General features: G+C 38.5%; 1 long non-coding RNA gene across 1 annotated transcript; it reads right to left on the bottom strand.

Moving 5' to 3' along the window:
• Positions 1–437: 437 nt before the first annotated feature.
• LOC121956147 lies at positions 438–18,454 on the bottom strand. Its single transcript, XR_006106676.1, has 4 exons — positions 18,388–18,454; positions 18,108–18,200; positions 10,232–10,336; positions 438–476 (listed from the first exon to the last, which is right to left on the bottom strand). It is a non-coding gene; the product is annotated as an uncharacterized LOC121956147 (long non-coding RNA).
• Between the last annotated feature and the right edge of the window lie 5,771 nt (positions 18,455–24,225).

A 24,225-nucleotide genomic window follows, 5' to 3' on the forward strand; every position in this document is an offset into this window, starting at 1 on the left:
AAAATAAAACTACATCAGTGCTTCACACATAGGTGTTTCCAGGTGTTTTTCCAAATTTAATAATACTTACACTCAGAAAGTTTACTCATAAAACTCGAACAATAACCATCAATCAAAACTAAACACCATATTACCGCCTCTTTGGGTTGCTGCTGTGCTGTCAGACTGCATAATATGGGGCTTTCATACTGGATGTTACAATATAATCTGTCTATTTATTTTTAATCTTTCTATTATCTCTATTTCTGTATTTTAAAAAAACAAATATAAATGTATCAAAAAGACTTAATTTTATCCAACTATGATCCATATGAAATATGGATTTTTCTCAGCAATTACTTACATACAGTGCATTACAACAATTTGACATCCTGTAATTATCAAAAACTGCATTATTATTTTTCAAATTATGATTCTCATCACAGATTGATATTTTTCCTCCGGTTGTGGCGTTTATTATCCCAGTAGTTGTCGCACTGCAAAGTCAGAAAAACAAGTCTATTAGTCGATGGCCTAACCGAGGAGAACAAACAAATGGCCTCTGTTTTGAATGGCAATCATGATTCTCATCGCGCTTTGCTGCGGCTACATTGTCTTCCCTGTTTTCAAATGGCTGGAGTGTCGATGCTGAGGTGAAATGATAGATACTATCCTTTACTTAATCAATAATTCTGCTCCCCTCCGATGTTGACCAGGCTGCCACACAGCAGACTAATTAGATGATAAAAAGTGATGGATGTGTATTAAATTCAGCTGGCCCTTAAGAGAACTCCTTTGGGCTTTGTCCCATTTCCAGCTGACCTTTTGGATCCTAACTTTATTGTAGGTGGATGCAGTTATATCAATTTGTTGGATGTTTGTGATGCGGCAGTTGGCTTGTGTTGCATTGATTCGCAAACACTCACACGCATGCACGCACGCACACACACACACACACACACACACACATATATATATAGAGAGAGAATATATATTTATATAGATACAATATCTACAGATATACAGAATACTGGAAAAAAGAGAATGGGTCAATTTCCACATACTACTTATGTGAATAAAACAAAGCATAAACCTATTGATCCTTACTTCCAAATAAAAGATAATGAGATTTCACAAATTTGCTCCCACATAAGTCACAGTGGCTTTACTGCAAGAAAAGAGACAAATTATCCCTACTGGAGATTGCTGTCCCAGAGAATCCGATAACCTCTATGAACCTCTGTATGTTCAATTGCATCCTAGGACGTGATGACCAGTTGACTATTACTGGAGGGTAAAGGAAAGAAGGTGTAAATCAAGGCAACTTGGAGTTCACATGGATTGTGTATTCCCCACACGATCAGTGAGGGGCCACCAGAATGCCCTTGCACAGTCACTGCAGAATATTTTATTAATATTGCCTATTTTACCACTAAAGTACGGTGGATTTAGAATATTTAAGCATATTAAGTGTCGTTAAAAATGGATGTTAAGAGCAAAATAGTTAATATCTCTCAGGGGAGGAAAAGCAAGATTTTCACCAACTGGACAAAATGACCAGTACTCTGTTTTAGAGCAAAAACTCATTTCAAGACTCTCCCAATCTCGTCCTCTCATCTACTCCCCACACTTTCTCAGCTGCTCAGTGACAACAACTGAAACGCACTGTTCTCAAGCCAAAAAGGTAAGCCCAGAACATCTTGTCATTACTGCACGGTATAAAATGTAATATGCCCTGTCAGTGGTTTTTGCCTCTTAAATATAAAGACGCCATTGATTTTAATATGACCTTGAATGTTTCCTAAAACAGAAGGGATTCTGTAGATGTTAATATCACTGTTTTGCAGCATGGTGTTTCTCTTTATAGTGTCTAATCAAACAGTTTGCAGAGGATTTGCTGTTTTTCTCTGTTTTCCTCATATTGTTTACTTATGCATTTTGATCCCATTTTCTTTTTTACTCATCCTCCCATTGTGCCAGTGTGCTATCTTTAGGGTGTTGATGTTAGACTGATGCAACTCTTAGCCTGCTGTGCTTTTTTTCTTTTTTTCTTAAACATGTCAGAGCACAGCCAAATAATGGGGTACAATTAGAGCTGTGGTGAAATTGTACTGTTGGAAGCATCATCAGAGGAAAAAAAAGCAACGTCTTGAATTAGTTTCTTTTGGAGCTGCCATAAAATCACTGCCATAAAATCACCTCTAATGACCATGATCAGTGGAAAATGTCTTGAAAAATTGATGACATCCATTTGCCCTTTCCATAACTTGTGCTTTAGAAGTCAGTCCTGGCTATAATGTCCTCCACAGAGCTGCTGTAAAGGCTTGCTTTTCCCAAGGCGGTTCAGTGACACCTGGACTAGAGCTGCATGGAGCGAGATGCCTGTGGACTGCAGGCCATCTCCTGGGTCGTTGTTCCTGAGTTAGCAAGACGTCCCCCCGGCGCCTCCCAGGTGTGGCTCCCTCAGCATAATTAAGGTGGGATCTGCCAGGGCTTCTGGGCCAGGGTCATTCATCAACTGGATCACCCGCAAGATTAATGTGCACTTGCTGCAGCGCTCCAATGGATTGCTGCCACTTGCTGAGATCATTAGCGTTGGCCTCCGTATGACTGCAGAGGGCTCCGCTCAGTGGATGGGGAGATTTGCAGCTTTGCATACTAAATGAATAGTCCATCATTGCCTAATTAAGGGATTATTGGAGACACTTGTGTCCAGTCCCCCGGACAGTAAACCATAACTGAAGGGCAAACTAGATAGATTAGCTCCACCTGCTTAGTAGCAAAGTGCAAAGTAATGAAACTGCTGACAAAAGTAAGCTCAAAGGAGAACGAGGGGGGAGTGCGTCATTACACAGCATGTAAATCCCAAAGGGACTCAGATGCACTCTTTAATAACTCACACTTTTTACAACGTAAGGAGTCCAGATTGCAACATTTCACTATCCGAGCACAGTTTGGCCAACATCAATCCTGCTAAAGATAATGCACTGCCACTTCAAATAACACACTCAGTTTGAAGAAAGTTTTACATTCTATCACAAAGGAGCACTCTTTGTAAAATGTTAATACTATACTTATCAGATGATTGCAAAGGAAAAGCACTTTATTTTAAATGACAGACCATTCAGACTGCATCAGCACCTAAATTTAAATTTTCTAATCAAATGCTGACAGATAACAGTAAACTGTTTGTAGCGACCTGATGAATGAAAGTCCAATATTCACCTTCTGCGTCTGTTTTTGGTCTCTAACGATTAGTTCTGATTTGATCTCTCTCTGCTGCTAAAGAAAATATCACATTTTTTTCACCAGCCATTTATTTACTTCATATCGCTGTGGTTTCATGCTGAGATACACAAGTTTCTCAGATTTTGCTTGCTGGAAATAACTAGCCATGGCTTTATATTTTTGGATAAATGAGTGCATGAAGACTAAACATACTTATCATGTACAGCTTGGGGAACCAAAACATAAAAGCAGCAAAAATATGCATAGCGCTTCAGAGTTGGGTTGAATTGCTCAAAGGTTAAAATTACATTACTTGTTTTGAGCAGATCATTTTATCCACTTCAACCTTCATTGGAAGACAAACTGGATGTCATCAAAAATATAAATTGATTATTATTTTCAGGCAACAAAATACTTGCATACAAATGCCAAGACAAATTTTAATATGTCAAAATAGGCAGGAAATGAGAGGAGCCTCCACTTGTTGTGTAAACCATTATGCAGTTTCACACTGAGACTAGAGGGGAGGGCTGAGCACGGCTTTTCTGGCTGTAAGCCTCCCTGTATATGAGGCTTGTTTTTCATTGACTGTGTCAGGAATCAAGAGGGCTAATCCCTCAGAGACTTCAGATGAAAGTTTCAAAAGAAATAATGAAAGGCATACTGCCTGAGGGTGCATATCGGGGTGAACGTACAGCAAGCTGGAGAGAACAGCAGCGGCGCACGACAAGCAGCAAAGGAAGAACATAACAGCTTCCCTTGCTGCCACCCCCACCAGTCTAACTATAAATCACATATTCTGTCTCCAAGACATAAACAAATACGCAGCAGAGCACATCAGAAACTTGGCACAGCATGAATACTTATAAAACGTAACATTTTGCAGCTTGTACTTTTAAAATATCTGAATGATCCGTAAAAATGACTAGAGACTTTATAAAAGGGAACAAGAGGCCACAGGTTTTTTTTCCTCTATTGGCTTTGTTTCAACGTGTCTTCTTTCAGTATTAAGAAATCTTCCAATATAAAGCATTTGCATATTTTGTGACTAAGATATTTGTAATTACAAGGATGTGCTCTATATGATACAAAGCCATTGAATCTGATCTGGCAGCAATGTTTGGAAAAGGTACTCAGTGTGTGTGTGTTGCTGTTTTTTTTCTGTGCCTGTGTGGGTGCATGGGTGAGTGCCATGTGGAATCTGTCCACATTGTTAGGTCGGTAGGTAGGTAGGAAATGTCGGCTTCACACTCTGGGAAAAATAAAACAATGCACAGAAATGATATACAATTTTGCTATTAATACAACCAATGATCTGCAAAGCTAATAAATAAGAATGACTCTAAAAAGCTGGGTAGATAGGCTGATCTGGTGGACAAATCTTTTCCTTCATTTGCACATAATCACAGTGTCCCTGTGTCACTAGCCCTTTTTTCACAGAGACTGTGCTATATCGCCACTGTGAAGTCCTTTCTTTACACCACCTTTGCATTGCATTATAGACAGCATGTCGGCATTACAGAAGCACATGAGATGTGAGGGGCGTGATGTTTAGCACAACAGCATTCATCTCTAGTGTGACAAAAAAACATCAGTAGCCCTTTCTAAACAATAACAATGGCGTAGCATGGCAATAACAATCATTCAATGTCACTGTTATACTGCGGCTGAGCTACCAAATCTCATTGTTGACCCAATATGCTGACATTTGAAGCTGCAGTTTTTCTTCTTTGAGTTGGTCACTAACTACTGCTGGCTGCTTTTTAAATCTACCGTGGTAACTTTCATACATAACACATCGTCAAAACGTGAAACCTGTCCGGTTCTCCCTTTTCAATGGACCTCAACGCAGCACTGTCTCTAACTCTTTTGTGGACTCAAGTGGAGTGTTGTGGTCCTAAATCCGATATGTGTCTGATCACTGGCCCTGCACACACTGAGATGTGTTTTAACATCCATACATGGATCCTTACATTCACGGTTTTTCCACATTATACTTCATCTTCAGGCGAAGATCACTCTCCATACAGTGTTAAAGCTGGCCGCTAAAACGACACAAGGCTGCCATACAGGCATCCCGCTGCTGTGGTAGGCTGCCCCAGTCACCAGCCACTACAGCCTGACTGCCAGATGCGGTCAGATAGGAATAGCTTGCCTAAATGCCGTGACAATGTTGTTTATCCCTAGACAACCTAAAGTTGAGAGGAACTGTTTGTCGGTGAAACCCTTCACTCGTGACTCCCGCCTACTCCTGGCCACCCCACAACTCTCTTTCCACACAACTACCAGCAATAGCTTCTAATAAAGCAGCTGGAGTGACAGCCCACTTGTTCAACAGCCCGTTTTCCAAAAAAACAAATGCCCACTGCTTAAGAGCCATTTGTCAGAAAATTTGCTCTTACAAACAGAGGCATAATCGTTTTGCATGATTATGTCGTCAGACCTTACTACTATTGCGATCATTCGGGAGATAAAAATTGCACTGCTACATCATTTGACCCAAAGTGCCAGTTGTTTCAATGTGCATGTGTATGACGTTATTGGATGCATGTGAGGCACTTATGGACAGAGATGTCAGATGTGGTCCTCTTCAAACACGAATGTGAACGGTCTAGGTAGAAAGGTTTGGTTCTGGCGTAAAACATAGCCTTTGTTAATGCACACCATCTGTGCACTTGCAACAGGCGACAGAGTTGTTTAGCTGCAGGATGACTGCAGGTGATTCGTAACTAAACTGACCCTTGCTTCATATTTAGTTTGACATTCCATCTATTGGGAATGGCACCATATGTTCCTATCATTTGAGTTGAATGATAAAATGGCCCACTAAGGGATGAGCCAGTGTCAGACGTTACCAATTTTGCCTCGCCATTAACCCCAGTTGGCTTTATGATGTGTTTCACAAACAAATCATTCTCATGGCCCCAGCTCTTTCAGCAGATGAGACATGTAGACTCTGACCCAAGCGCTTGAGCTGCATACATAGGGTGTGCACCATACCTCTGAAATGACCAAATTAGAATGCCATACTGTTCATGAACCATGCGCAGTGAATGGAGAACATCCTTAATAGTGCTGGCAGAGAAATGCATCTGCATTCTGCTGGTCATGCATATGTAAATTTCCTTTTTTTCCTTTCCACATACTGATGATTTGTAGGTAGGGCCAGGCAACTTGGCCAATAACCCTTGCAATTATTAACGTGCAAATAAGTTTTTTTGAAATATGCTGTTAAGCCAAAGTTCTTTTTATAGTGAGATCAGTTTGGCTCTTTAAATGGTCGCTATTACTGCTGCCAGGAACAGACAGAGCAGGAAGGCTATAGTTTCATAGAAGCTTAAACCATTGCTTATAATTGAACTTATAATAAAACATCCTTTCAGCTTTGTTTAGATTACTGTGTCCTCAATAATTATACAATACTTGAATGAGGGTAAACCCAGTTTTACTATTGTTCCTATCTCTCAACCAGTCTTGACTTATATTCTTTTTATAGCAACATAGATGGCCACTGTGCATTCTGCTTGCTCTATATAATTTACCCTGTAGCCCAGTATTCAGCACACAGTCAGCTTGTAAAGTACAATGGTGATACGCTTTCGCTTTACGCTGGGAACAGGTGCATTGTGACTGGTCAAATCAGCTGCTTCCAATCAAGTGCTTCCATAATAGCATGCTGGGTAACCTTATACATACTCATTTCCTAAAAGGGTTTTGGCTTAGGACTTAACCTAAGCATATTAATTTTCTTACTAGAACACTCTAAGGGTTTGTCATCTATTAGGTTTGAATACACATTATATATATAAGGGGGTGTTTAAAATAAAGTGTACAGGTTTGCTCTGTCCAACATGGGTTCTGCTAAATTTGCTTGAAATATTCATGGTTCCCAGAGGATGAACCCTCAGGACTCAGCCCAGTCGCCAGAATAAAATATTGGCATTGTACATTTCTGCAAAGCATGGATGAGTTGCATATTTGATATGTATACACAAGTCAACATTTCTAAGGTGAAGTAGTTCAGATTATATGCCTATCAACTAAATTTCTCATCAGAAGGAGAAGAGGATTGTGGATGGCATAACACCTTGGCGAGATTACTGCTAAACTGGAGACTGTTTCTCAAGGCAAGTGACATTTCCACCCACACATTTAGCAACACCAGATATTTTTTAAGGATATGTTTTGGGCAACCATACCAGGTATTTCAAGTTGGAACGTAATATTTTCCTTACCGTAAACAAATATGTTTTGTGTCCAAACCTAACCAAACATTAACCTTAGGTTGTCACAACTGAAAAGAAAAAAAAATTAAGTGTCAGGGTTAAACATATCCACTAGGATATAGAAACATACACATTCAACATGTCCATGGTTTGCAGAAATGTACATTGCCACATGTTAACCACAGCGTTGTCACAATATCAAATTTGAAAAAAATGTAAACATCAAGTTTGATGTTGTAATGTAATGTAAGAAATGTAGTTGGTGTCTATGGTTTGCAGAAAATGAACAATGTCATAATTTATTTTATCTTTTTTTTCCATAAGCACCACCAGCAGATTAAGTTTTCACTTTTTCAAGTAAAAATCTTAATATCTACTTGATAAATTGGTGCATAATTTAATACAGCCTCACATGGTTCCCAGACAAAAGACCATAATGATTTTGCTGATCTACTTTTTTTCTCTAGCACCACTATGAGGTGGATATTTCGCAGTCCATCCAAGTATTGGAACCAAGTATCAAATAGGCAAACACAAAAATCTGACTAACAGTTATGTTCCACATAGGATGAACTGTGTTGGCCATCCCATTAACTAAACTAATGACATTCACATCTTCAGCTTTATTTAGGTTTTGTGCTAATTAGTATGCTAAAATACGCTAAGATAAAATGATGAATGGTGAGCTTTGTATCTTTTAAATGTCGTCTTGCTATGATTAGTTGTTTCATTTAATTTACTTTTTTTCAGATTAAGTATTGGTCAACAAAAAATATGTATAATAAATAAATAACATACTAATAATCCACAGTTTAATGTCTGTTTACATGGTTCAATCGAAAAATCCCAGCACAACTGTCACAGAAATTACATACCTCCTAACTAAACCTGTCTAAAAGTTGGCATGACAGTGCTTTTTAAAAGACGGAGGCCCACATCAGCTGTGAGGAGCGCTCCACATTTTCATGCACAGAAAGAATAGTGGAGGCAGCTGTCTCAGATTCTCCACCTGATTTACCAATAACTGACATGCAGAGCGGGTTTCCACAATTGTTCTGCTCTGCTGGGCTGGGATTTAGTTTCACACATTGCATCAGATGTCAGAAAAAAAACAAGAGGGTCAGTGTTTATTGCAGGCATCAGAAAGAATTCAGATTCAAGTCTCCCCTTGGTTGCCTTCATACCCTACCTGAATCCCTTCTTCCTCAACACCTCCTCCTCCTTTTCGCAGCCATTCCTCCACATAATACAATGTTGCTGAGCATGAAATACACAAGTTAAGACATACTTTGTCTGGAAAGACTCTCCTCTATGTTCACATCTGGAGACTACATCTTAATTAGGGTAGAAAGTCCACACCTCTGTGCTCTGTTTTCTTCCAACACACTGATGGGTGATGAAGCTTTAACTGTGGCAGCCCTGAGACTGTGTAAGAGAAAAACCATCCCCAAAGTATCAGATCAGCCAATGGTTAAACTGTTCTTAAACCCTGTTCTAATTAATTAGGTTTTCACTGTGTCTGACATGTTCGTTTTTCCCCGATGTACCTTTTTAAGCTTTTAACCACATGGGTTTTAACCCTTACGTCTTCATTACGCTGCTTTGAATGTCCTTTCTTTCACTGAGGGTACTAGATATTTCTTGAAGCAAATGCCTCATTAGAACATCAGAATTTTTAATGTTGATAAAAATCCACATTTCTGGTTTGGTGGAATGTTTGCACCGCATTTTCTTCCATGTAAGTTATATTTCTCTACTGTGTATTGGGAGAACTGTGAGAAAGACTGCTATGTTTCTTCCTGTGAACAAGCATGGAGTAATTTAAAGGATTTATCATAGGCAAGACATGCTGGGTGCAAAGGGAACATTTGTCCAGACGTGCGTTTCGGGATATACAGTACCTCTCCATTCAGAGAAGACCAGAGGGTAAATGTTCACATGGACAAGAAATATGGTCCTGCTCAGCGGAGTTTGATAACACCCAGACTGAGGTTAAGTTTATCCACTATGTCAGGAGATAAAGATTCTGGTTTGGGTTTTCCATTTCTTCCAGGATATACTGAGTTGTTATCACTAAAGTGTGACATGGTGGAAAAACAGAAAGCCTTAAGTTGTCAGAGCAGTTCTCTCAGGACAGAGCAGCTGTGATTACATAGTATATTGGTTATTATTAGACTTTATTCACAATGAGATATTATATTTAAGCATAGAAAAGTTAAGATGCATGATATTTATTCATTTTTATTATTATTTGTTGCCCAAATCTTAAGACTATTATTTTTCATGGTAATTTTGGACAACGTATAGGAAGACGATTTTCTATTTTGTTTTGTATTTTTACATTATTGCAATATGACTACTACATAACTACATCATCACTAAAACTGTGACAGATAATATTATTTAGAAAAACACTACTTTTTTATACCTTTACTGAATTATGCTCAAAACTCTGCAATTGTTCAAAGTGTCTGCATTCTACAGTGGCTGACAAGGGCAAACACGCTACAAAAACTTTTCTGTTTGGCAACATGCTGCAGCTTCAGACGATGCCAATGCAAAAACACATATGAAAGTCTCAAATGAACACAACAACAGAAAGAAAGGGAGCCAAAACAAATAATAGCAAATATGAAAATTATGCAAAGTCAAAAAACACAAACCTCCCAGACAAATGCATGTGAAAAACGCTGCATAAAGAGTCAACAGAAGCTCTTCAGGCCTCTAGGGGGAGCTTTGTAAATCTGTTACTCTTTTCTAATATTTTAAAAGACGAAAGTCAAGAAAATGTAGCGTACCTTTTTATATTGAGTAGGTATAGCTGCAGCTGGAGCAACAACGTGACCCCCCCATCATCACTTCACGATCAGCCATCTTCTCTCCTTGGTCTGGAAGTGGGAGCCCTGAAAAAAATGCAATGTTATTGATTAGCTAGATATAGGGGGTTACGTGGAAGGGAGGAAAGAAGTGGTTTGGGTTAGGTTCAGGTTAAGGATTACATCTTAAGTAAAATATATATTAATGTATAATGATTTCAGTAAATGGATAATGTGAATTACTGCTACATTTGGCGTCAAATTTAGTTATTTCAAGTAGCATTGTGTAACAGTCCAAATAACCATGGTGTTGGTGGGTTTGTTTTGTACTGTTGGTGAGCTCAGTTTGTGTGGGGTGTGTCATGTGGGCTTTAAACAGAACGTGGCTCTGGCTTTTTATGTCTTTTTTATGTCAATTCTTAACATGCTTTACTTTGCATTTCAAACACAAACACACTATCTCATCTGGCCTCTCAGGTTATAAATCAAGCTCAGCTAAGCTTGCGCTGCCCCTAGAGGCCTGGAGAACTTCTGTTGTGTTGACTGCAGTGTTTTTCTGTTTTTGGGATTTGCATGTTTTTGACTTTGCTGGTGATGTACAGTATTTGTTTTGGCTTTCTGTAGCATGTTTTGGTTGTTGTTGTTGTTGTTTAGTTGTATTTAAATTTAAAAATTTAATGCTGCTGTAGAGCATTTGTCCTTGTCAGCCAATGTAGTAGTTTTTCATATATCAATCACTACTGAACTTCTCTTTATCCAACAGCCACAATCATGACCTTAAAGTAGTGAGAGGATGTACAATATTGATTTATAATATTGTCTAAGAAAATATCTATTTCTATTTAATCTATTTTAACTGTAGCTCCACATTTTCACCTTGAATGTGCAAGTGGAGTGTACTGAAGTTTTTGAATGGCCCACAAATTAAAAAAGAACCAAAAGAAGCAAAACAAAAACATTAGTCTGAAGCTCAGTGAAGGTCACAGGGAACAAGCACAAACTGCAGAGGCACCTTTATTAATTCATGCCACGCTTTGAATGAAAAGCAACTCAAGCCATACCATCAATTCATGAGACTCTCGACTGTCCAATTAGTCTTATCTGTGCTTTGCAAGAACAAAAATGTGTCATTTAATAGAAAAATGTGATAGAAATGTGTGAATGTAACTGTCCAAAGAATCAAGAACAGAATATATCACCAATTTATTACCTAATTATATAATAATTTCAAAGCTCTGCTTGTGTCAGTGCCTGTTTTATGGGGTGCCACTGGCGATTGTACCCTAAATGACAAACGAAGATTCCAATTAAAGATGGCTTTCAAGAGGGAAAATTACACTGGTCTGTCTTATATAGGCAGTGTTACACAGCCAGTAGGTGTGTTATTCAACCCTTAATGACGCATCAAACTGCAAGAGAAAGTCATACGAGTGAAACACTGAGATGAATCAACCTCCCTAATGGGAAGCACAACAATTTAGAGAGGAGGATTTATGACTGATTTCCTTTTAGTTTAACCACAGCAGAAACACACGAGACTGTGCCCACCATCAAGGTTCATCTGAACTATTACAAATATTCAGCTTGCTTTGCTGTCACATAAAGGAAAATGTTTTCATGAAACTGATGACACTGTAGCTGTAATAAAAACTGACTAGATTTACAGCTTTTTTTTTTCATCAGATGATAGACATGTGCGAAACGTGTCCCCAGCAAATGTTTGCACAGTATTCCAGCTGTTGAATTTCAGACATCAAACAGTGTCATTACGTCTGCTGGCATCAAGGACACCTCTCGCTTGAAACAATTCCACACTCCTCCGCAGGCGAGTTGTTACTTCTCGGCAGGTGCCTGTTGCGATTGGAAGTGTATAAATCATCAAGCGGGAACGCTGTCAGCCGTGATGACACTCCTCATAAACACTGCTGACCGCTGGCCATGGCATTGTACTTCTTCATCAGCTCTCCCCATCACAGACGAGTGCTGAGGGCATCATCCACATCCACTCTAGAGGCGAGCAGCGAACTCTCTGGCTGACAGAAAACAGCTCTATACTCTGGAGTGCAAAGCTTTGAATTGTAGTGATGTTTCCTTGGCAAAATTTAGGCCCCAAGTGCCTACGGCGTTGATATAGAAAAACAAATTTTTATTGCAATGAGTTTACATCACACTGTAATGCGGCACAGGCTTTTATCAACATGAGCAAGCTGGGCCGCTATGATTGGATGTTTGGTTCACATTAATATTTCTCTCAAGGCTATTATATTAATGAATATGGAAGAAAAACACAGGCCATATGTAGTTCTACACAGTTAATGCAGGGTGATGATAATTCGGCGAGACAGCAGCAATTTGATTTAATGGTTTTCAGAGATGTTCTGCTGCACTCTATGATGCAGTGAAGGTTTACTCACATGCTTTAGGTTGTGTATCTAGATAAAGTGCAGTAATAACAGCAACAGTGAAATTATTGAGAACAGCAGCATTTCTCAAGAGTTTTTCTGAGCACCTGTAATATCAGATGCTGCTTTGAGTTAAGGAGTCTGAGGTTATCTGCTTCATCACCATGTTCCTATTCAAGTTTAATTTCATTTGCTCACTGTTAATCCCAGCGAGGTTGCCAGAATTAAATGTTGGTATTGTATATTTATGCAAACCATGGCAATGTTACATTTGTATGTTTCACAAGAATCGTATCAGCAGTTCTAAAGTGACATAGTTCAGATTACATGTATATGAGCTGAGTTTCTCATTAGGAGGAGGATGAATGACGGCTGCCAAGCAGCAGATCATCGTTCAAAACGACCAACAACAAAAGCAGATGTTTTAACAACATATGGTGACATTTTCAGCTGTGTTTACTGCAATGAAATTGGTTATTTATTAAATAACTCATTTCCAGCCGTGTTTATGGTGACCAAACCAGGTATTTCAAACTAAAAGGTGATCTTTTCCTTAACCTACCCAAGTAGTTTTTGTGGCTAAACTTAACCACACATCAACCGCAGCAATGTCACAACATCAACCGGAAAATGTAAACATGAAAAATCAAGTCCAAACATATCTGCTGCATATGGAACTAATTTAACATGTGAAATATACAAAGGTAAATATATCTGTGGTTTGGTACGCTGGTGTTAGGGCTCTAGACAAGTCTGTCAGTCAGAACACCACTATAGTCTGAACTGAAATATCTCAACACATGCAGGATGGACTGACATTAAATTTTATACAAAAATAATGGTCCGCAGAAGATGGACCCTACTGACTTCCCCTTTAATGACAACCTTTTTGTTTTTTAATTGAAATATCTCAAAACAACCTCATACAACTGTTTGTATTACATCCTACAACTTAGCACATAACATGTAAATTTCTGCTGTAAAGTTGGGCATTTTAACATATGGTTCTATGGGGATTTACTTTGCTTTGGAGCCAGCCTCTACGTGCCATTTGATGAACCTCCGCATTGGCTTCGTCAGCCTGGGATGTTGCTGGTTGCATTATACCTGCTTAACGTCAGTATGTTAGCATGCTGTATTTAGCATTTAGCTTAAATTATTGCTGTGCCTTAGTACAGACAGCCAGAGCTGCTATCTGGGGTGTAGACCCTAGGTTTTCATGAGCATCTGTGACAGGAGATCCATATTCCCATGTTTTAATATAGAGGATTTAGTGCTATGGTTGCCTGTGCTGCCGGTGGTATATTTCAAGAATGGACCAAAAGTCCTCATATGAACTCACTGTATGGATGAAACTGTTTTCTGTACAGACTTCTAAGTAAAATAGGTAAATATACTTTTCTTTATTTTAGCCATAGGTTAGCAGTAAATCTGTTTTCTGATTGAATGACGTATTTTCTGATACTGGGGCTGTGACATTCATTATTTTCGTGTTTGACTCCCTACACCAACAGTTTGAGTTTAAGTATATACTTTAATAACTTTCCATAAAATAAATGATGTGGATTGTGTCAGCAGTGGCCACTTTTTCCTCAGGGTATCAGGGACAAAATGCTCATGATTAATAATTCATGTGATCTGTTTGATCCCCATCATCATAGCAATAGTTTCCTCCAGCTTAATCCCCCTCAGCCCAAAATTAAATAATTTTATAAATCAAATAACTGCTGTCTCTGGAGGACAGTACACCTTTCCTCTAATGTCTCTATCGCTCACCACTTTGATATGTGCTGCATTTTTGAGACCATGTGTTGTTAGGTGGAGGAGGGAATATCATTTCAGAGCTGACTTCAAGTAGCTGGATTAGATTTTTGCTGGCAGGGTTGTTAACAGAAGTATCCTTCTTGTGTTGGAGGCACAGAAGGGAACTGACTGCAAAATGAACGCAGAGCTAACCAGGTTTCTCCACGACATTTATTCACTCTGGGGGGAATGTTTCATCTAGCGCACCTCAAGGACCTGGGACATAGAAGAGGAGTGAAGATGAAATGGACTGTAGAATGAAAAGTAAAGTTTCATTATGAGCTGTAAGCATCAAATTGCAACCCGCCTTTATACAAAAACTGTTGTTGCTTAGGAATATTGGATCGTACTTCCGTTCCTGTCTCTGTGTTTCTATTGGTGAATCAATCTCTTTAGCCTGCTGGACAGATAGCTTCATTATTTTATGGTAATCAATCCAGCTCTATTTATTTATGGCAGTTATGTAAAGGCATGACACACGTATGTTCTTGCAAGCTTAATGTCCATTCTCAGGCGTTACGCTCGGGTGGTGATAGAGGATTAAAACAAATAGGTGTATTTATAAATCAGTCCGGATAAAATCTGCTGCATATTGGTCACCAGGCAATAATTTCAGCCTGAGATCTATGAACAAAAGGAAATTATGTGTCCGATTGGGTGATCTCTGTTTTTAAAACAGCAAAGCATGACGATATTGATTGTTGTTCTATGCACTTAATCAAAGCACAAAGGCATTTAAACTGCTGTGTGTAATTGCAGTATGTCCTATATGTGCATCTCTAGGGACGTCTGGTATAGTAAGTAGGGAGCTTTGTGCTAATCATTGGCTGTTAATATTCTTGTGGCTAAATTTTATTCAGTTGTTTATATTACATATTCCAATAAAGCATTACTTGTTTATGACCGTGGGTTTATTGCAGCTACATTTAGTTCATCACAGGATTAAAACCAAGAACAAATGCAACCAGGCAACACTGCAACTCTGACAAACTGACAGAGGAACAAAGGGTCTGGTAACACCGTTTGTTCCCTGCCCAGAGGTCCTGGTATCATGAAACTAGAAGACAAAAGGAATCCAGTGTTATCAACCAGATCATGCTAGCCTCTCTGCAACTGTTTAAAAAGTGCTCCAAGTTTAGAATACATTTTGGCAATGGAAAAACCTCTGACCTCAAGATATCTGCTTGAAAAAGGGTATTATGGGTAACCATTCTCCCCTTTACAGACACTCACTACTAGTCCCAAACAGTTTTTTGCAGTCATTTGATTCCTAATCAGTACAGTCGGGTAAGAATAGCTTTACTTGCCAAAAAAAAAAAAAACAGGATAAGGGCATGGTGAAGACGAGGGGTGTGGACATAAATCCAATCTGACACTACACTAAAATAAGAGTGCTGCTGCTCGAAGCAACAGAGCATTCTATTTCTACAATGGTGAAGTTCATCACACAGTCACTCTGCTTGGTGCTCTGCTGCTCTGTCTCCCCAGACAGAGTTCCCAGAGTGTGCTCTGCCGCTCCGAGATTGTGGTGTTCAGGATAAGCCAACACTCACATTCCAACAGCACTCTGACTTTATGAACAGTCCTCCGGCACTCAGCGTGACTTTTTCCAGAGACCAAGACTAACACAAGCTATATTCACAGAACCCTCACTCTCTGTTAAACAGACTCCTCCTGCATTACAAAAGTATGCAGTTAAAACAGCCAAAGAGCTAACAGAACAACAGCCAAGGAGAAAGAAATAAAAAAGAAAGCCTATTAAACATTCAAATATGTTAAAAACAACAATAACTCATAACTACAACAATAACATCACACAACTGGAATTGTATAAAAACAAATAAGTGGAAGTCTAATCTCCGATGCAATTTTCAAAGGAGATATTTACAAAATTCATTCAACCTCCTTGTTTTAAATAAACTTTCTACAGTTATTAGGTAAACTATAGGGGTGAGCAATATGGCTCTAAAATAATGTCACGATATTTCAGAGTGTTTTCGCAATAATATTCTTGATGATACGACAAATCCCTAAAAAATATTTCATTACTAATTTAAAGAACAGAATTGCAATAAAAATATTGTTATAGATTTAAATGTCAGAATTAATTGATTGATTAATTAATTAATTATATCAAATTTTCAGTGCAGAGCCAGCAGCAACTTCGCTTTCGGCCATACTTGTTGTTGTTGCCGTGCATATAACATCATTATGTAAACAAGTCGGACTATTGCCATTATCATGATATGATTTTTTTCTTACCATATTCAAAATTATACCAGTAATATCATGATATGGCACACCCCTAGTTCACTATTTGAGTTTATTGTACAGTTTATCACTTGCTACTTGCTGTTATTGTCATGCATTGTATATAATATGAAATATCAATAAAATATGTAATTCATGGGTCGTCAGTTTACTCAGTGATAGAAAGGGGGTCCCTTAAGGAAATCATTGGGAACCACTGGGTTCCATAATATCTGTGACCCCTCATCTGATAATATTTGGTTAACTTTTTGTCTTTTTTGTATGGTTGATGCTTTCGCATCACAAATGTCAGTATACCCAAATCACAGTTTTTAAAATGTGTGGCACAAATAATACTTTGATGGCATTTTGTTAGATAACAGCTATCAAAACTTCAGCAGTGAACATACAGTTGAAATTCCCCATAAGGTCACAGAATGTCATTGGATATAAAATATGATGTAAGGGCGCTGTCACTCATGAGCTGATGGGGGAATGAGATGCAGGTGAGGAGGAGAATTAATGAGGGAAGTGCAAACAGGTGTGAAGATGGGTGGAGCAGGTGGCCCAGTAAATAAGAAATTTGGCTTAAGAGAAGGGACAGAGCAACAGACTGTGCCAAAACATTTGTTTTTGATTGCTACAAATGCTGTTTGCACCATTAAGATAAAATATGAAGTCAGAGCAGAATTATAATACATGAAATCACATTCAAAGCATATGTAAAGGCAGCACCTTAAAGAGTATGACATTTCAATTTGTATGCATAATAAAATTCTAAGAAATCTTAAGTGTAGTTAGTAGATAAGTATTTTGTGTTTTTCTAAAATGCATGCACGCTCAAGCTGTATCACAGCAACTTATATTTATATGGGTAATATCATTGTGGGCTCCAACACCACAAGTCATACGAATCCTGGTAAATTACTGTTACCACATTCACAACCCAATTGACCTATTCAAAATTAAAATAACTATCTTTGCAATATTGTACTTTTCACAACAACTAAACTACCCAGTAGTATACAAAGTATCTTTAATTGACTCCACATTGAAAAGGTACAACATGAAAATACGCTTACATATAAACAGAGCCTTACATTCTATGATTACCCAGGAAGCTATGATCTTAGAAATATTTCTAAGGTTATGATATTTTGAAAGGAGCCATTCTGCATAAAAGGTACTTCTGATAGGCTACTTTAAGTACATTTTGCAGATAACACTTCTTAACATAGGTTAGACTTAAGTAATGTTTGAATCCAGGACTTCTCCTTGCAATATAGAGTATTTTTTTGACTGTAGTATCTCTACGTTTACTAAATTAAAAATATGAGTGCTTTCTCCAACACTGGTGTTATCACCATGTCATGTGATATGTCATTAGACAAAATGCTGCTCACCTGCTTCTTCAGTTAAGAGCTGGGTTGGTTCAATGGTGGAGGATTTGGGGAGACAGAGCTGCTGAGGATGAAGCTGCATATCTGTACTTGGGCCTGGTGCCAGACAGGGACAGGAACAACTGATTAAGTATGTCTGCCTTGCTAAAAGTTTGTGTATTGATTTAATGACAGCTTAAAGAGGAGAAAAAAAGTAAATACAGAGAGTTCCGTGAAGACATTAGGGAGCAAAAGTTTCACTATGGACTTAGCAGGTTCATTTCCTCCTCTCACAGCGACCCACCTTTCTTTGTGAAGAACTGGGAGCTGGGAGACACATTGTCTCTTTCCCTGTCCTCTCTCCACTCTTTCTTCTTGTTCTTTTGTAGCCAGACATTTCTTTAAATGCTAACACAAGCTCCTCCACCGACGCGCCTCGTTCAACTCTACTAATAAGCGCCGTTGCGCCAGGGAAAGGGGCGGACTGAACCATTTCATGAGAAATGGGGGGGGGGGGGGCCAAACCCGGTGCACAATCTCTAAAATACCCCCTCCTCAAACTCCCCCCCAACTAACTAACCAAAACCCACCCCAACCCCACACCCCCACCACCCCCCCCCCCCCCCCCCAACCCCCCCCCCCCCCCCACCCCCCCCCCCCCCCCCCCCCCCCCCCTCCCCCCCGGGGGGGGGGGGGGCAATACAGAGGCTCTTGAGCTTTTTTGTAAAAACGAAGCTTTAGCATTAGTTAGCTAATTCTTAATACAATCGCATGTTTTATAATGATGGCTTAATCATTTTTTAATGTTCTAGGCCTATTTTTTTAGGGTCCCTGTCAGTGAGTTACCCTCACTGAGGGTAAATATTGGAGCTGCACAAACAAAATTTAGTGCTGAGTATTAAGCAGGTATCACATTTTGCCTATAATCTCGATATTTTTGTTATTTTTAGATGGTATTTTATATTTATGCATTAATAGTTCAATTTATTGTGTGATGAATTAGTTCTGGGCTCTAAGACTTTAATTTATTTCTTAACAATGAGTGGAAGTTTAGGTATAAAATTAAGATAAATAAAATAGTCCATTATTCAAGACGGCAGTCAAATTATTATGTTATGGTTAAAGTTAATTAAACTGGTTAAAATCAAAATATATCCTATACATTTTTTTTTACCAGAAATACAAAATGAGTTTCTAAATTAATATTGGATGCACAGAATAATATAACATATTGTGTATAAAATGTCAAACAGAATAAAATATAGAGTAGAAAGAAAAACATTGTGAGTACCCAGAAATTATGTTCAAAGAAACAGCCACATACAAAATATGAGGACAACTGTACTGAGCAAGGTTTTTTATTTTTTTCTCAGTATTATCATGCACTGCTAAACACTCAAAACACCCTGAACTCTCTGATTATTGCCAAGACCTTTGCAAATGAGAGAACGTGAAGTTATAAAACAGTTGTAGGAACAGTTATTGTGCAGGGCTTTCATCCATCAGCCATCAGTACTGCACATCAATGAATACCCTGAACTCCAGACTGATCTAATGTTTGTTCAGTAACTAACCTTCTGCAGAAATTGTCCTCTTAGTTGTATCTGTACTGGACACCTGGGCAGTTTATTTATTAGGAAACATAAAAAGGCTTTTGTGTTTTAACTTGATTTTTTTTTAAGGATGAGCACTGTTTGAATGCAACAAGCATCTCTTTGGTTGCAAGTGATCACAGGGAGGTCATGACACACACGCTGCACATGGTGAAATCAAATTATTAATCTAGGCTCTGTCATGGGGAATTTTCTTGTGCAGAACAAACACAGCTAAAGCTAGTTTGTACTAAAGTGCTGATTTATCTAAAGGGATGCTTTGTCAAATTGTAGCCAGCTCTGTATCATAACAGTATAGGTAGTATGTGTTAATGAACTATGGTAAAATTCCCACCATCAAAGCAGCATCTCCCTGCTCATCTTCAAACTCAGTTTTTGCTGGCTGTAGGGCTGTTGCTCCAGCTACAGAATGTAGTTTGAGCATTTTCATATGGCTACCACCACAGATACAAAGAGCATATGTGGATCAAGACAGTGAGACTGAGCAAAACTCAGCAGCGCTTATCAAATATAAACCAAGACTGTGTTTCTGTATTGTCTATTTCTCACTTAAAATTTCTTCATAGACATAATTCAGTGCATTGTTCGGCTGTAATACAAGAGTTTGTAAACGGCAAGTGGGGACCATATTATTTCCTATTTTAAAAAAACAACGGCTGAAAAAACAGAGATAAAACAGTAAAACCAATCAGGGCTGATAATATATAAACCTAGTTTCTGTTACTGTTACCTATTTCTCACTTTAAATGTTTTCAGAAACATATTTTATCTTACCATTTTACTGTATTTCAAGGTTTTTTGTAACTATCATTGACATATTGGATCCTGTGTTAAAACGGACAAGCTCGCATAACACCACCCATTACTGGTAGTGTTTCTTGGTGCAGCATAGTGCATTCTAGCAGCAGTAGGTTGAATGGCACAGCCCCTTTTCTTTGTTTTCTTTGGTCATCAAGCACCATTTTCAAAAGTAGTTGTGTCTTTCTACTGCAAAGATAGCCTAGTTTTATAAAGAAAAAAAATAATAATACCATCATTCAGGCATTAGGCTTAAATGTTCTTGAAGAGTGTGTATTTACAGTATACACATGTGATTTGTTGCTGAAAGGGATGACTTACTCTTTCTCGAATCCAGATTCTGTGATTTCTCCTCTACTTAATATGTGTAAGAGCAATCCTTATACTGAACCACGGTGTGATTGAATGGCTTATCCTTCATAAAATGACTCAACCAACAGCCACCTACACATTAAAATCGAGAGCAAACATAAGCCTGTGTCACTAATGGGGAAAAATATCCCCTGATGTTGTAATCTAGGTCAACAGAAATGACTTCCAAGTGGTTGTTCGCCTGAATGAAGTTATCGTTCTGGTTTTAATGCCATAAGAGCACCACAGTGTAAGACAGTGTCTGTCTATTTCAGGCGAGATTAATACCACAGTCCCCTGAGCAGTCAAGCTGATTGGGGATTTTCTATACTTTATAGTCAGGCATATATAATCTCCTATAGTAAAATAAAGATTGCTGAGTTACACACTGTATAAATAAGTCTGGAGATTACTGCAGGAACTTCAAGGTATTTAAATAAGTACCTTTAGAGTTAAAATCCTATATTTGAAGCAGTCCCATTCCACATATACATTATATTAGCAGGCAGGCAACGATGTTGGTATTGCTGTGGCTACAGTGTCAAACTGTGAAGGCACCTGATCCTCTGTGTATGGATTCTGCAGGGACTGGATGCAGTTGAGCAGCAGAGAGGAGCTGACATGCACCTTTATCACATGGCTTAAGGAGACTGAGGCTGAGGAGAAGACAGGGCTGGTGATGAATGGGCTGCAGGCCTTGCCTCCCGTCTTCCTTTGACAGAGCTGCTGTAATCTGTTACAGAGCCACCGTTGCCTCTATTAACTTCTGACACATGCACACCTGCACACTCACTACCACTGACCTTCCACTCCTCCGCATTCATTCTAAATCTGAGGCGAGGGGAACGAGATGGAGCGAAGCTAAATATTTGAATGTGTTTACCATAGGTGCTGTTTTCACGCCATGCAGAACCAGATTTTTCTCTCAAACAAAATTGTTCCATTGTTTTTGTCAGGAGCTGTTTAAAATGCACTTTCACTACAGAGTGATGTTTACTTGTAGATTTCAAAACTAAAATAACATTTTTTTCAGTCAATATGCTGATTAAACCGCAGGGTTAAATACTTGATTCATCTGAACACTGCAAGATATTCCTACAATCAAGGCTATACACCGACTATACGCTCAGGGGAGCCTTTTGTTTTTCCATGTCTTTTTCCTCAAGTTTCTGGTGTCGAGGAAACTGAAATTATGGTTGTGTTGACACCTCCATCAGCAAATACATCACCATACTATAACACCAGAGGCTGACTCTATAGCATGTATTAAAGATAACTTTACAATATTGAGAATTTACCTGTCTTTGGAAAATTTGAAAAAAGAAGTTGAATAAATTGGCAACACTGTTGAGGATACTGGTGGAGCAAAGTCTTTCTCATTGCTAAGTGAGTCTATTTTAGAGGTTTCAAAGAGGAAAAATAAACAATCACCTGCTGGCTCTTTTTTAGGATTCATAAAAAAGGGCTTTAACAGTGCCGCCAACTGCCTTTTTCATTTCTATAATAAGAAGAGATAAAGCAAAGTGTTTTTTCCTCTTTTTTCAAAAACAAAGCATCAGCTAGGTGTTTTTCTGAACTCTTACCATCAGCTAAAACATAATTACTTAGTGAATCATCAAGTCCTCAAATCTATAAAATCAATGCAATAAAATACATGAATTTGTTTAGTTTACCAAAGAAATGGAATACATTTGTTCAAATTAAATAGCTTAGTGGTAAAAAAAAAAAAAAAAAAAAGAAAAAAGAAGAGAAACACATCAGAGATTCAAAGTGTGGCGTACATGCTGTCGGTTTTGACTCTTTTAATCTTTCTCTCCTGTTAGTAAGCCAGGCGTGTAGCTACCTTACAATAAGCGGAGAAGAGGATTAAAATCTGATAGCAGTCGACACTCAGTGGCCTTTAAGTACCTTATCTACCGTCTTAATGGGATTGAGAGCATATCCATTACTCATATAGAATTGCGAAAGGGGTCAAGGAGACAACTATCAGAAAGATCTATGTAATGAATCTACAGAAACCACAAAATTATTTTGCCGAGGTGCACTTTTGCTCAGAAAATCACCTTCACTGTATTCACTGTGAGATACAAAGTAATTCTGATTTATTATGAAGCCAGTTTGTATCTGTCTGTATCTACTTCACTTGTCTGATGTCTGATCACTTGAAATGTTTTGATGTCTCATATAAAAAAGAAGTAAGCTCTCTCTAAAGCATTCAAATTCTGTTCCGAGTGGGTTTACACAGCTAGTCTCAGCATTACCACTGTAATGGCATGTGTATAGTATTGTATTGACACAACCTCTGATGACTTGTGATGAATAGAAATTATGACGATGGTTGTGGTTGGTGGGCAGAAAATGGCGATGACATTGTAATTTGGCAGCACAAAACAGGATTTGATTGTAAGGCTGCCGGAGACAAAAGAAGTCACGCCATTTAATCACTGCATAAAATTATGACAGCGTTGAGGTATTCAATAAATTGAGCTGCAATGTTCCCTCCCCGTAATTACACCACTGAAGTATACAGAAACAGCTGATCTACTCAGCCCCCGGGTCAACCTAATCTCAAAAGCCTACAGAGGAAGTCAATCATGGTGAGTAGGTGTAGCAGCTGCAGGTTACAGAGGCCACTACCTGCATTTATTTACAGACGCAGACATGATTAACCTGAGTATGAAGCGGGGTGATTGAACTCATTCAGCTTCAGACGTTACTGAGACAAGCCCAGGCTTCTCGGTGAACTGTCTGGCTGATAGAGATCTGTCATGAAATTTAATCTAAACTCTGGATGGAAATATTGACACACTTAGCCCCACATTGACCTTTCATACACTTCAAAATTGTCAGCCATATGATAAAAGTCACACATTATGAGATTTTGCATCTGTTTTAGCTTAAAGGTACAGTTCAGTGCAAAATTTAAAAAAAGGAAATGCATATTATTCCTTTTAGTACTTAGAGATAGTACTATCTCTCTCTCTCTCTCTCTCTCTCTCTCTCATATATATATATATTATTTTTAAGGGTAAACTGTTCCTTTTACATAAATGCTAAAAAGATTAATATAGTTGCGGAATTCTTGTACATTACCGCTTCAGCCTTTCATAGATTCGGCCAGCAATCACTGTTGAGTGCAACATTATCATAAGTGACGGAAACAATGACCACAGCAACAGCAATAATACCCCAGTTAACAAACTGGGATTATCCGTTAAAAGCTTTAGTAACATTACTCATGCTTTGTTCTCATGTACGATATGCTGGAAATTGATTTACAGCTATTCAACCGCACTATATTGATTCCACTATATTGTGCTGCCGGTGAACATGGAGAGAAAGCTCTTCTAAATCACTGTTGTAAATGAGGAAAACAGAAA

The sequence above is a fragment of the Plectropomus leopardus genome, chromosome 17, assembly GCF_008729295.1.
Source record: "Plectropomus leopardus isolate mb chromosome 17, YSFRI_Pleo_2.0, whole genome shotgun sequence".
Taxonomy (NCBI): domain Eukaryota; kingdom Metazoa; phylum Chordata; class Actinopteri; order Perciformes; family Serranidae; genus Plectropomus; species Plectropomus leopardus.